At 34.0% G+C, this 15,772-nt stretch overlaps 1 long non-coding RNA gene and 2 pseudogenes across 1 annotated transcript; 2 read left to right on the top strand and 1 right to left on the bottom strand.

The window, feature by feature from the left end:
- Positions 1 to 6,696: 6,696 nt before the first annotated feature.
- On the top strand, positions 6,697 to 9,404 carry LOC128177814 (uncharacterized; annotated as a pseudogene).
- Positions 9,405 to 9,566: 162 nt separating this feature from the next.
- Positions 9,567 to 11,983, bottom strand: LOC128170979 (uncharacterized; annotated as a pseudogene).
- Positions 10,630 to 12,067, top strand: LOC128170989 (uncharacterized). The gene is made up of 3 exons (XR_008241971.1): positions 10,630 to 10,760; positions 10,961 to 11,431; positions 11,935 to 12,067. It is a non-coding gene; the product is annotated as an uncharacterized LOC128170989 (long non-coding RNA).
- The last annotated feature ends 3,705 nt before the right edge of the window (positions 12,068 to 15,772 follow it).

The raw sequence follows: 15,772 nt of genomic DNA, 5'->3' as shown, positions 1-15,772 counted from the left end.
CTTAAGAATTAAATGATTTTATCAATTAATGTAGTACTCAAAATGAATAATTAAATCTTAAAACCGAATATTCTTCGAGCGGGATAACTTACTTACCTGTGCTACGGTAAAATTAAATCGTACGCGGGACGGACACAATAACGTAAACCAACTCGTACTCAAATGGTCAGGTCGTACCCAAATATTTGAGTACGACTTCACTAGTCAACTCGTACCCACGGGGAAAAATATCTTTATACTAAGAAAATAAAACACAATAGTTTTCATTCATATGTTATTATTTTTATTTATGTTTTATTTAACTTTAAATTAACTTTGCCTGTTGCTTAATTCATTTGATTACTCAAAAAAATATGTTTTAATTATAAAACAATATCTAATATAGTGATTTACTTACCGTTTTCTTGCAGGAAACACACATCTCTAAAACTATGTTGATCTTCCAAAAGTGATGAAAATGTGTGTTTCTTCTTAAAGGAAGTGAACATGAAAAAATTATCAAGGGCTCAAATTTGTCTGTTTGATGTGTATAATGATATCTGAAAACCGTTTAGACAGAGCTTTCCTCAGTAAAAAGATATACCACTTAGAATAACTAATTCTTGCAATCCATGAGCGCTGCCATATTGTTAAAATCATTACCTCCCTGCTGGGTTATCTCTAAGCATCTAAGAGAGGGCAGCACTGATGCTGCCGTCAGTGAGACACATTGCATGTTTACACACGTTTAGAAACAGATATAAAATGCCATCATCAAAATGTGAATGGAAACTTGGAAAGGAATGTAAAGAGTTGTCATTTTAAACAGTGTTTATGGAGGAAGATTTTGGATCTCAGAATGATGCATTCCCACCAGCAGTTATTGTGACATGTAACTAGAATGGAATGTCCGTGGATCAGTGTTATTGTGACCTAATTTTACATCTCCGTACAAACATCTGGAATGTGATGGTCTTATATTTCACAAATAAATTTATCTATTCATTTTTTGTACAAATCATAAATAGTTATCTGAGGTTCATTTATAGAAATGTACTTAAACCTTGTCTTCTCATGACAGTACACAAAACTTTTCTTCACATCAAGGCATATTTTTTCTTCGTAACTTTTATCAACTCTGTACATAAACACTGGCCTAGTAGTTCCAACATTGACCCAGTCACCAACAGCAATGTGGCTTATCTACGTCAGAGAACAGATGCATGCTGGGGAATAATGGATTACCTCCATAAACCTTTGGATCCATAAACCTTTCACTGAGAGTGTTAAATTGATAAAATCTCTTGATAGAAATAAACAAAAAGGTAACAGAGTTTCAAAAGGCTTTTAAAATTTATTAAGCAACAATTATTTTTTTCATGTTCACTTCCTTTAATTATGAGCAGCATGTTTATTTTGTGCTGACAAACTCATTGGTTGATCGGTTGAACGGAATCACATAAAGCAATTAATTTTAATTTTAATTGATGATACTAGTAGTTAGCCTGCTCATAATCATTCTTTGATCTGTCCGCATTCAAGTACAGAACTATAGTTTACCAGATTTTTATAACAAATTCTTTTAAATTTGTTATACAATTCGCATATTAATGTTATCGATAATATACAAAACAACAACATACGAATAAAAGCCATTCATTTTATTTTCTTAGTATAAATATATTTTTCCCCGTGGGTACGAGTTGACTAGTGAAGTCGTACTCAAATATTTGGGTACGAGTGAACCACATAGTTTCGGGTACGACCTGACCATTTGAGTACGAGTTGGTTTGGGTGCGAGTCGGGTTGGGTACGACTTGACTGTAATTTAAACAAACAGGTAAGCGATTCGATTTTTGATTTTATTATATTTATGCACAAAAAACAGATAAATAACTTCGATGCACTTATTGAGGAACTGTTAAGGCACATATTTTTATCAAATTATTTTCTTATCACATATAACTGAGCGTAATTATCATTATTCGAGCGATCCGTTCGGCGATAAATGTAAACACGATCTGGAAATGAATAATTCCTTTGAGAAGTTTATTTCATTTATAGTTAAATCACTCTGACTTATTTTTAATGTATAAATTCCTAAGCATTTATAGCTAGCTAACATTTATTAATTTGATATGTTCAGGATAATATCGGAAAGAAATATGCGTCCCTGTTATTGGGCATCGAAGAACTTATATGAAACGTGAAGCAATGTCTGTTTCTTGTATACATGTTTATCTTTTAAAATGCCAAATTGGTCTTTCATAAATTCAAGCTTTTATTACTTTGTGCAGACTTTAAATGAAGTAAATACAGAAATCTATTTCTGACGTTGTCAGATGTTGCATTGAATTCTCGTAGTAACTCCGTACTTGCGAACGAATTGACAAAGATGTAGCGCCGATATTTTAGCGTGCATCAATGTTATTCACTGCATTTTTGATATAATAATTATTCTTAAATGGTTTAACTTGTAAAACGTATTAAATTGACATTGAAAATACACTGTTAAGCCAATTTTCGTTTCGCTAAATAACTCTGAAATTTATACTCGAATCTGATTGGCTACAGGATGTAGGATAGGATAGGATAGAACTTAACTTTTATATTTCTATCATGTATCGTGCATCCTGCATCCTATCCTATTCTATCCTTGTCAACTTTCAGGATAACAGCACTGTAAGGCCTTCAAAGGTTATGGTGAATAATTTTCAGGACCCTAGAGGAACCTCGCTGTATGTCATAAACAAGATCTGAAATTATCTTTGTAATTTATAAAGACCCTCCAAATTTCTACAAAACTTGGGGTTCAATTTGCTTATACGTTTGGCGTTAAGCAAAACAAATCTCCTATTTGGTATTTGTATTGTTTGCATTATGGTCATATTTCTTCTTCTGTCTGGCTCCAGCTGTAAGCTTTGGGCTCTTGCAAGCTCGTGAAGATCATATAAAGTTGCTTGTAAGTTTTTGACATACTCACTATAGGAGTCACTAGGGAATTTTGGGCTATCATTTCGACCAAATAATATATCAATAGGGAGTTCCACCTCTCTACCCAACATCAGCAAACTCGGTGTCTCACCAGTACTATCGTGTACAGATGATCTGTAGGCTACCATGAGCAGGGGTAAATAAGTATCCCTTATACATTATGTATCTTTAGTGTCCGATTGAAGCGCTCTACAAGACCGTCACTCTGGGGGTCGTAAGGAATCGTCCATGTTTTATCTATATCTAATATTCTACATATCTGCTTAAACAGGTCAGATTCGAACTGGGTGCCTTGGTCAGTATGGACCTGACGTGAAACACCAAATTTACAGATGAATTGGCATACAAAGGTATGAGCTACAGTAGAAGCGTCTATATTTGCTAATGGGTAACTCTGTCCAGCGAGTAAAGTAATCACTTATGACCAAAATATATGTTTTCCTGACTTTGTTCAGGGAAGCGACCAAAAATATCCAGGGCAACCCCCTCCAAGGGGGCTCCAACATGGTTTTGTTTCAAGCAAGCTTTTGGTTGTTTAGTAACTGAATTATGTATCTGACAAGTTGGGCGTTCATTGCACCATTGTTTATCATCTCTCTTGACATGATGGGGTCACTAGTTTGAGCGGCCTTTAACTCAATTTTCCTAGTAGCTTGCTAATGCTCACATATAGAATGATCATTATTTTCTTGTAATTGGTCACCTATTTTGTTATATTGATCAATAATTTTAGTCACAGACTGAGCAATTTGCTTTTGACTTCTTACAACACAAATATCATGAGTACACTCTTTTTCTTCCTCAACTTTACGATTTTCTTTTCTTTTACAGTATTGACACTCACCACAACACTGTCGTGTACTTCAAGCCAGCGGGCCATCGGTCCCTCAGAATTTTTGAACTTCATCAACCAGTTTAGAGCACCATGATCAGTTCTGACAGAAAAGTGTGGGCCATACAGTAATGTAAATATGTTTAATTCCCTTGACAACCGCCAGAAGTTCTCGACCAGTCACGCAGTAGTTGCGCTCAGGCGTTGACACCTGTGAGAGGACACCACCAATACAAAATGCACTGGCATCAGTATCTACGAAAAACTCTTGGGTCAAATCAGGGTATTCCAATACGGGGGCAGTAGTGAGGCAATCTTTCAATGTATTGAAAGAGACTTGAGAATAGGGTTGGATACCGTTAAGGATGAAACGGTACGATACCATACCGGTATTTTTGAAATGATACGGTATTTTTAACGATACGGTACTAGACCTCAATAAATGAGAATGATAATTATTTTTTTTCAATAAAGGTGTTTTGATCTTTCATTGTTATAATTTATAAAGATAGTATAATATATTTACAATAACATATGAGTTAACAAACTATGTTTATGCTCCAATCTTTTAATAAAAGTTTAACAGACAAATAAATTGAATCTGATTCTCAAAATGTTTAGTAAAATTCCTTGTGTTTTCCCCTTTTCCCAGGCAAAATAACTGGCAATTGTTGCAAACACCACCATCTGATTTTCTACTGAAATGAGACTAAACAGCCGAGCACGTTTACCCGGTTGTCAGCCATTGTTTGGTCGCACTTATTGACGAAACATCAGAAAATAGAACGGAAATTTAAAAAAAACTTTTGCGCTATTTTATCTTTTTAATTTACATTTATTGTCAGAATAAAATTAAACACTATCATTGTAAATGTATTTTAGTTTTTTTTAAATTTATGTATTGATTTATTAAAGTATTGGCAGTCGAATCAAGGATCTTACTAAGAATGAGAAAGCTCATATTTCGTTAATTAGCCTATCCTTTTAATGCGCGGAGAATTCGATTTTAGAGAGTCTGAAATCGTTTTTTAAAATCATTTTAATTGTATAAAAAGGTTTCAAAGATACAGAAATACCGTTATTAGTACCGGTATTAAATGAAACGGTATTTTACCGGTATCTTTAAAGCAAGTATTCGGTACGGTATTGGTACCGTGTACCGGTATCCAACCCTACTTGAGAACTCTTTGACCAGTTAAAATGGGAATCGTCTTCTGATGCTTCAGTAACAAATTCTTGAGAGATAATTTCTGTTCTTCGTTCAACAAGTTGCATGAGGTTTCATACAAGATGGCTAAATGCTCAGGAATTGCTTGTGACTCAACTTGGTTTATTTGATAAACTTTCTGCAACTCTATGGGGTTATCTGTCTTAATTTTTGAAGCTTCGTCGCACACTGCAGCGACAGTATCTTTGAAAACAGTAATGGTTTCATTTGTAAATTTTCCAATTTGCATGGATACAAAGCCATCCGTAAGGTTTACAAGTGCTCGAGCTACAACAGCACCGCTCTGAGTCAGCTTTTCGCTACAGGGCTCAAGTATTCCTTCTGTTGAATAACTGTTTCCTTCCACCCGTCCCTTAATTACAGTTTCACTAGAAGGGGGTAGTACTGTGTCTTCACTCTGGTTCTACAAGGAGACTTATTGACCTTTGATTCCACAGGTATTTGACCAATTTGTAAACTGTTACTAGCTGCATCTATTGTATACTTGTACTGAGCCAGAAAATCAAATCCAAGTACTAATGGTTCATCAATACTAGCAACAATAATGTTTTGCTCATATTCATGTTCTTTAATGACAAAGGGAAATAATGCCTGAGGTATACGGGGTAACACAGTCTTAGACTGTATTTAGTTTTTAACTGAAGGTAACATTTCAAATAGATTTTAATCAATAACAATGCTATAATTTAAGACAACCTAAAGAGGGGAAATATACCGCCTAGTAAACAGTAAAATAAAATATCCACCGTAAATGTATAAAATCCAATGGGGAAAAGGGGGAATGATAAATATATAGCAGACTGGCAACCAAATATTATTTAAAGCTGCTTTGTCCGATTTTTTTGTAATTACAGTATCAAAATTTTTTCCATACAAATCATTTATCTTAGAAGGTTATGGACTTTCTCCTATTTACACCAGCAGAATCCGTCTCCTTTCAAAGTTAGAAATATTCAAAGTAAATAAAAATAATTTCTCTTTGGGCAAACGAAAAAACAAACCAAAATGCATCACGGGAATGTTTAGAAAAGGAAACCGCTTGGTTTCGTCCCCCGAATGATTGGGGTTATTCAACCCGCATGCTATGCATCGATTGTAAAGAAAGCAGACTTTGGAAATATTAGCGAACAAAATGTACACATGTTTATTTGTAATTCGTCTGATCATTTCGACCTTTATTTAAAGCGATTTCAAAGTCGTAATACAACCATACCCGTCTCGTTGTCAGGGGTGAAATTTAACATGAGGCGAAATAACGCGGTACCTTTTAGTGTCGTTTGTTTTGTTAGCAAATTTTGTACGTATTTTTCTTCACTGAAATTTGGCATAATTGACGGGTAAAACTACTGCAATGTCTATTATTATACATATACTAAGCATAGCCATCGTTTAAAAGCGTGCATAAAATTTGATATAAAATCGGACCAAGCAGCTTTAAAAATCCTAACTAAATAATTCCTGAACAGAGTCCCAAAGTCCCAAAAAGGGCGCGCATATATATTTAGGTTTTCTACCGGAAATACCAAGTTATCAATGTAGACTGTTGTATATTACAGACGTCGCGATTGGTAACATTTACAAACCGGAAATGCTGCAGCCACAACATGATTATATACGTTTTAAAGGAAATATTTCAGGTGTCAGTGCTAGGTAAATAGGTAAGATGTTATTAAAGAACGCCAATAATATACGTAGGTAGGTGATGTTTATTAATATTACGTATTGCTGCTATAATCTATCAACCGATGCATCCGAATCTTGACAAATTCTCCGAAAAAGTAAACGTCTCCTGCATGGTGGTTACCTCCATGCTAGAATGACTGGGTCCCGTTTCTTCACTCAGTTTGATATCCAAGTTCAAATGTCATGTCCGCAAAATCAGATACATGTATCATGCACTCTGATTACATGCAATCTAGTTCTGCTATTTGACTCAATGTAAAGTTTTCTTCCTCTCCCCAAGAAGTTCCAAAAAATCAAGATCGTTAAAATTGCCGTCGTCCTCCATCGTCATTATCAACTCATCTGTTCATTTCTGCGCGCCTGACACTGAATTTGAAATACGTGATCATTTGAGAGAGACTCCCCGTGAGGTTAAGCTATCTATAATTTTTACATTTATTGTGATTTTATTTCAAATGTTTACTTTACATTTCTTTAAAACTACAGAAAATGCAATGATAAATATTGTATTTTTAAATTCGTTTAAAAAAATAAATATTTTTTTTTTTGGTTGTTAAAAGTTTCCTCTTTTTACACACCTATTTTTCGAGAAATGCTCTTTCTTAACAATGCCTTGTATGAGGTTCCATAGGGATAATGCCTGAATAAACAATAATAACCTTATATTAATATAATAGACTTATATTAATCAACCCCAACCAAACCCATGGAATAATTTACAATACATCACAAAAGAGTCAAAATTGTATGGTATATCCATTACTTAAATGTGACTTTCTATATGCACATTATCCTCCTTCACATAGAGATCTGCATGTACACACCTAATTTCATGAAGATTTGCTTAACTTGATGTGTAATAAATTCAACAAACCCAATTCATTTTCAGCACATCTCTCTCTCTCTCTCTCTCTCTCTCTCTCTCTCTCTCTCTCTCTCTCTCTCTCTCTCTGGTCTTACTTAACAGAGAACGCTAAAGAACTTCAGAGAACCTTAGAGAACTCTTGGATTCATTACCTTACTTTCTACAACTTTCTGTATTAGTACAAGTAAACTGAAAGGATTTATGACTTTAGTTGCATGGATTACCAGAAATATTGACTTACAGGAAAAATGCTTCAGCACATGTTCTGCAGTTTTGAGACATAACAGAGATACAGAAATTAATGGGAGAGTCGGTCACTTATGACATCCAAAAACTATATCGACAGTCAAACAGACATACCATGACAAAGGAAATAACAGACGAGATGCTCTCCCTGCTGGCCACCAACAATCACTTCCCAGATGACAAAATTTTGAGAGATTTAACAATCACAGCATGTGGTAAAATGGTCAATGCTGGTGACTGGGTGGAGTATCGGACACCAAGCGAGAATGTATGTATAATATTTTAAAATGATAGTGAAGAGTGGAGTAATTCTTAGCATCCTCATTTTAGCTCACCTGAGTCACTCAGGTGACCTATTGCTATCTGTTTTTGTGCATCGTTGTTTGTCATAAGTTATTCGTTGCTCGTAAACTTTTAAACATTTATAGCTTCTTTTCCTAACCCACTGAAACAATTTCAGCCAAATTTGGCATATGTCATCTCTGGGTAACAGGGGGTAAAAATTATGAAATTCATGGCCCCTTGGGTTTTACCACCACTGGGTCATCATGTGTGCATTTATATATAATAATAATAATAATTTAACAATAATGCATGCATTGTTTCCATATATATTGAATACTTCTTCATTAGGAGAGCTGTGGAGTTTTCAAAGAACTCATTCATCATAGTTTTGCCTACAAGAGGTCAAACAAAGATGATGGCAATAATACAAAAAGTCATAGAGTGTTCAACAAGTTGTGATTCACTGGGTTGTCCAAAATTATATTTGGGAAATGACGTTGTTGTCATTCATACAAGCAAAGTCATTAAAAGACAATGTTATGCATGACTGCCTGGGTGCGCAATGCAGCATACGAGACACTCGTGTAACAGAGAGGGTAGAGCAGGAAGAAGTGCTGACCAAAAAAGATCATTTGCATCATAACTATGACAATGCATAATTTTTCAAAAAATTCTTCATGCTTAGTGATTATTGTTAATCTTTTCTATATTTCTAGGAATCTATGTTTATTTTTTTAATGGTTTTTGCAAATTACATCAATACATCTCGTGTAGTACATATAAGCAGCACTTTCGCTATGCATTGTGTGTTTAGTTTTATAAGTGTTATATGTCATAATTGTACGTGTATCATAACGGATTCTATAGAAATTGGTTAAAGTGCATGCGTTATATAGATAGCGTATGTTTATTTATGTTCCTGGAGAAATGTGTTATTAAGTCCAGTGATGAGCCTGTCGACGCTAAAATCTAAATAAAATCCTACTACTGACCACGGTGCGTCAGATCATTAGTATGCACTTGATAGCATTTACTTATTAGGAGGAGAATGTTGTAGCGCAGTGTCCGTGCGTAGAAAATGGGGGGTCGGAAAAGAATTCGAGACGTTTCGTGATCAAGATGTTTCGTGACCCTGACGTTTCGAGACCTGATAAGATGTTTCGTGACTTGAGAAAATTTAAAGATTGAAGTATGTTACACAGTATAGTACTGTAATTATATTTTGCGTAGTTAATAATGTAATACAGTATATCAATTTCTTAATAAATCAGAGGAAATGCGGATTGATTGTACGTGATATCGTGAGTGAAGTATAACTTTTTCATGGATGATAAAAGGTAAGTTAAATTCGTCATTTTTATATGATTTTTTATTATTTGATTAATAAATCTAAATAAACTGTAGCATTGTAGTTATAACATAAAATAAAATTAGTTCTATCATGTCTACGATAATACGGTATTCCTTTGTCTCTTCATTAACGTTATATATCATGGATACCATTGTACATAGTGTGTATAATTCTAACATTTCAAGACTTGCACCCTTATCTGATCATGTTTATTAGGAAATTATATTCCTTGTTATTGTTATTACATAAACCCATATATAAGGCTGGGTGGACATATTATTATTCAATTAGGATCATATCTTATATCTAATTAGTATCTTGTTGCTTGGATGTATTTTTTTGACAATAATTTATATATTTCTTCTTCTCATCGAAGTCAACATAGTACAATGTACTAAAAAAACACTGTTACATGCATCCTACCTTCTTTTTCATTGACCTGGGCATTATTTAACATTATGAAGGAAACAAATTCAATGATAAGTTGTACTCATTTAATATTTAATAAAGCTATACATATAACAGGCATATAAACAGTTAGACATTATTTGGAGGTAAATCTGTTAAATGCCAATACTAGTACTGCATCTACAAACAGCTAGCACTGCACATCAAAACATAATGCATCACCAAAATCAGCATTACACATCAAAACATTATGCACCTCAAAATCAATTACATGCGCGTTAACAAATACACATAGAGAAACTTTTTTAGTAAAGAAACATTATATTGAAATCTAACAGTTACATAACAAGCGCTACAAAGTTATGTACAACAGCATTGCACATCACAACTGCATAATCACATTAACAGCTACTTCCGTTCACACTGGAACTGGTCCATACAGGGATGCACAAAAACGTTGTTGTACTCCTCCAACTTCTGGAAAAGTCTTCCATTTAGTTCAAGAGAGTTCTTTCGGTGCAGATGTTCCATTTTTCCATCAGAAAGCAGCCTTGCCTGCAGAGGAATGTTCTCTGCCTCCCTGTACAGCTCTCTCAGAAGAAGATAGAACGGCACAGGCCCTTGCTGGTTCACATGTCGATTGAGGCGGTTGTGCTAGCCCTCAAGGTCATTATTAGTCCTCGCAGAAAGCCATAAAGACACTCCAGTTCTTCAATAGAAATACAGGATATGTTATCCACTGTCTCCAGATGTAGTCCATGAAGGTGATCAGCAAGTTGGATCTTGCCCTCTGCTCCAAGTGTTGGAACACTTGCGCAATGTGTTCAGGCGGAAGAAAGGGTAGTGCCATCACCTGCCCCAGGAAGGAGAATATGTCCCCTCTCTCATTGTAAGCTCTCTGAAAAAAAAATGAAAAACAGTATTACTTACCAGTGATCATAAAAATAACATTATACATACATTATTTTCAATTTTTTATCATTATTACCAATTTGTTATCAAGCTAATAGAATTTTTTTCCTATGGAAACATTAATTAAGATAATAGTGTTTACCTGCAACCCTAATTCTTGCACTTTCCGGACGACAGTTTGGGTCCAGTGAAAAGCACAACCTTGAATGATGAATCCAGGGAAACGATCCTGGATGGCCCTCTCACGTTGCTGCTTCGAAGTCGACCACAAAACTCTGCAGACAGATTTGCTCTGGAATCAGATGGTCAATCTGGAGAAGTTTCTGCAAAAGAATTGAATTGCATCATGGATAAATTCTATATTCATTTTTGAAATTTGCATGTTTTCGGAAGATTGAAATCTTTATTGTGATGATACCCATATAACACTACATTATAAGTACATATAATACCTCATAATAGTCATCCTTCCTCTTCCTAGACATGAAGCAGAATACCAGTGGAACCTGCTTCATGTGCTGGCCACTTCTGATGAAGGCATGGATGCTGAGAATCTGGGTCCATGGCTTCTTCACTACATGGAAGGTCGAACCCATATACCATGTTTTTGCCTTGGACAGGAGTTCGAGCTGGTTTCGGAGTAGACTAGTAGGTGTCTCTGTCCAGATGCATAGATATCAAGTGTCTTAAAGTTGGGGATCTGGTCCTCCAGAAACTGTTGATCCAGCTAAAAGATACGACAAAAGTTTGTTAATATTTAATTACATAAACTATCAAAAACAATTATAATAAGAAAACATTTGATCTCTTAAACTTATATTTATTTACCTCAAAGTCCAAGTCCTTTGGGTCCTTGGGTCTCATTGTTAGCCCCACTCTGTTTGCCATTCTTGTTAGGTTGGTTGTTTTTGGTCTGCTGGCTCTGGGTGCATTCACGTCTGCAGATTTTTACATCACTTCTTCCAATATGCGAGGGGCTGAACATGTGAAGATGTTGTGTCTTGCATTCTGTTTTACCTAAAAATAAAACTATTTGTTGTTCATCAAGTCAAAATAATTTTAAGAATATGAAATATAATGCAGTTTACGAGGTTAGTTAATGCAGTTTACAAATTAAGTTTTTGTACCTCTATTTTCATTTTAACTGCAAGGTGTATTCCGGGTTCTGCAGGGTGGTTGTGCAACACATGTCCTTTTTTGGTAATCCATTCCCCTCTGGATCACCGTTGCAGCGCATAGATGGTTTTTTACTCTCTTACAGCACCTCCAGTAACAGAAATCACCTTTGGAGCGCTGAAATTTAGCAGTGCAATTTTATGAATAGAATTGGCAAAGCATGTATTTCACTAAGTGAAATTGATGCTTTGATGTTTACTATTTGAGTTAAAAATCATGATTTTCGCTTTATCAACATTGATTTGTAATTTCCAATTTTAACAATAGTTTGTAAACCACTTAGAATAACAATGTCATCAACATAAAGCAGACAGTTTACATTGAGATTATTTACATGTACAGGTTCACATTTTATATTTTGTTTCAAGTCACTGACAATACCATCAATATAAATATTGAAAAGTGTAGGGCTAAGAACATCCCCTTGTTTGACACCACATTCAGAGTGAAATATTTTACCTAACCCATCAGAAAATTTTATCCTACTGGTTGTGTTGCTGTACATGGAAAGAAGAATATTAAATAATTTTTTTCTTTGAAGCCAATTTGATTTTACATATCATATATCATAGTTTCTAAGTGTTTTTGACTTTTTATTATTCATTAGTACTTTTTTAATAACTGTTTCTTTCAAATAGATCAGGAGAACTCTATACTTAATATGTTTGTCTGTCGGTATGAATGAATGAGGTGATGAGTTTATAAATGTAGGTATGAATGTGTTCATGTATATGTTAAAGAACAAATTAATTTACAATTTTTAATTATATGACAAACGTCAAGCTTATTATTTAATATCAAATTATCCCTTGTCTTGTATGCAAAAAACATCAATAATATATCACTCTGTAAACTAGTAATACATGTACACTGTATTCTATAGATTATTCTATAACACCACTTCGATCCTGTGTTTTGGAGAGGGTTTATATAGGCTTTGCCTGTTGCATTATTCAATTGATTACTCAATAAATAAAATATGTTGATAATATGTTAAAAATAAAATTAGAATAAAGAATGTGTGGTCATGTATGTACAATGTAACTATTATTATAACCTTACATAAAATTAGAATAAAGAATGAGTGGTCATGTATGTACAATGTAACTATTATTATAACCTTACATAAATGTTAATATATGATGTACATGTATATCTGATGTATAACTACTCAGCATTACATTACATACTTTGTTGAAGTTAGTAAACTAATTACAATATACCGGTATAATGCATCAATTAGAATAGTTTTTTTTAATATTTTCAAGTAGATAGGTTGTTAATAATGATAGATATCATTTTAAGAGTTTCAAACTAATAGTTTGTCTTAGAATATTTTTGATTTATGCTACATTTGATAGGGAGTTATCTTATTCATAAATTGAAAATAATAATAGGAAAAAGAAATAAATGTATAATGTACAAATGATACTTTTGTAGAAACATTTGAGAATATTATATTAACCTCTGTTAATGAACAAATCTGCATCAATATAAATCTTTAAGAATGAAATTATATAATCATTAAACAACAAACCTGTAATAGTAGATCTTCTCTTGACTGTGTATCCAGTAGAAATGATAGGTGCTAGCGCGTGTGTGTTGACAGGGGGATCTCTTCATTAGTCTCCTCATAATTAACACCTGGGCACACCTATACTGGCCAGGTTACAAGGTGTGATTCGATTGTTTTTATAACAATTATCGGTAGTCCACCCTCCTTAGATGTTTCTAATTAATGTAAAAATTACGGTTGAGATGAAAGATCAACGGTAAAATAAAGAAAAACTAATGAATTGATTAACTCCCTAAGTATCTTTATCAAATCCCGAACCGTCGTAATGCAAGTCACGAAAGATCCAGGACCCGAAAGGTCCGGGTCACGAAACGTCTTGTGAACCAAGTCCCGAAAGGTCCGGGTAACGAAAAGTCTTGCATCCGCGGGAAACACAGCTCTCCAGTAGTCATCTGGAAGCTGTCTTACTTCCTCCTCTTTTTATACAGGTATGATAAATTAAAACACTTGCGTGCATTCTCAAAAGTAAAGTTAATAGATTCAGAGGGTTCAACTAATATGTTATTTTCAGAGATTGTTGTAATAAATATTAATGTTGATAAATTTCATTGTAATTAATAGTGATATTTATTGTTAAAATGTCATATTAAATTGTTATATCTAAATAAAAGAGTAGTCATCTGGAAGCTGCTTTTCTGCCTCATCTTTTTATACAGACTGGGACACGGGCTGCTCCCCTTGTAGAAGAGGAAACATTCCGGAAACACCTTGGCTAGGGTACCCGCCAGGTGTGGACATGTTGGAACAAAGATCTCGAGGATCTAAAAAAATGAATATCATAACACTCCATATAACCCGTAGTAGACTTTCATAAAATAGTATTGGAGGCGTCATGATATAGTGGTTGTGAATCCGGGTATTGCCTTATTGTGTTAAAATTTGGCCTTTGGATTTTAAGGCCAATGTGACCAAGCTGAATCAATGTTCACCTAATGTTACAAATGTGCCAAGGTATGAATATATTACCTTCTTAATAAATTATTGGGGAGTTGTTTTAACTGTCCAAATGAAAAAAAATTGACACATATTTCTGATCCTTCGTTTTAAAATGTAAATTAAAAATACATGTATGTTATTCCTGAAACATTCATGCAGTTACAGCAAAGTACATTGAAGCGTTTAATAGGCGTTAAAGTAGATCCAGTGTTCTGTGACGTCACACTTTTTTGTAAAACTTTGAATTCTTTCAAAATTGTGCAAGATAGTTTTATTTATTTTATGTGAATTTAATCACATGGATGTAATTAGAATTATTGGTAGGTTAAAGATATTTTCGCACTTAATTTTATACTAAATTTCCAAATTTTGATATATTTTATCTATGCAAAGGGGAAATAACTCTTTTTCTGACTTTTCTCTCAGTTGTATGTCTAAATGCTATAGTTTTTCTTATTCCAACGATTAATTTTAAAATATTTTTGTAATTTTAGTTTTTTGATAAAGTTGACATTAAAATTAAACAAGAAAAACAAATTTCTGCATACAAGTTTTTACTTTTAACAGAAAAAAAATACATTTTTCTAATGCTAAAATATGCTTTAGTTTATGTTTATCTGGCATCTCAAAAAGTGTGATGACATTTATATTTTTTCTAACAATTGATGACATTTAAGTCTATTAAGTCGAAACCAGTTCGGTTTTTCAACTTTCCTCAGAGAATTTTACGAGTATGGAGCTACCTAAACTCCAGAAAAGTTTCTACGTAATGTTTTGACTGAGTTGTGTCCAATCAGATCGTTGTAGGCGGAGTCAATACATCAGCGTGCTATCTATTTTTACAGCGATGCAGTAAAAATAGCGCACGTGGACAGCAGAAAAAAAGAAGCGGGTTTTTATTCAACGCAGACGTCTGAGAAAACATTGGATTGAAATTTCATTTTAAGAATTATGACAAAATCGCTTATGTAACAAATCTACAAAACGCATATTTCACTTTGCTTTTCCCCTGCACTAATTGAAGCAAATGAAACAATGCTTAATCAATAATGCATATAATAAGACATCAAATTAAGATATGCGAAATGGTTTTGAAACATGATTTTTGGGGTAAATAAACTCATAGCATATATTACAATCAAAATTCATTTTAATTTCTGTTTAGCTGAATGAAGGACGATTTTTGCCTTTTACACCGTAAACAACCCCTAACGCGGGGGAGTCGACAAAAAGTAGGGGGGAGTCGATTTTCTTCGCTTCGGAGACGGAAGGAATGTAGGTCACGCCTATTGTAGGTATTT

The sequence above is a fragment of the Crassostrea angulata genome, chromosome 1 (assembly GCF_025612915.1).
Source record: "Crassostrea angulata isolate pt1a10 chromosome 1, ASM2561291v2, whole genome shotgun sequence".
NCBI lineage: Eukaryota > Metazoa > Mollusca > Bivalvia > Ostreida > Ostreidae > Magallana > Magallana angulata.
The sequence above is the reverse complement of the archived record's forward strand: the minus strand, read 5'-3'. Positions and strand labels throughout refer to the sequence as shown.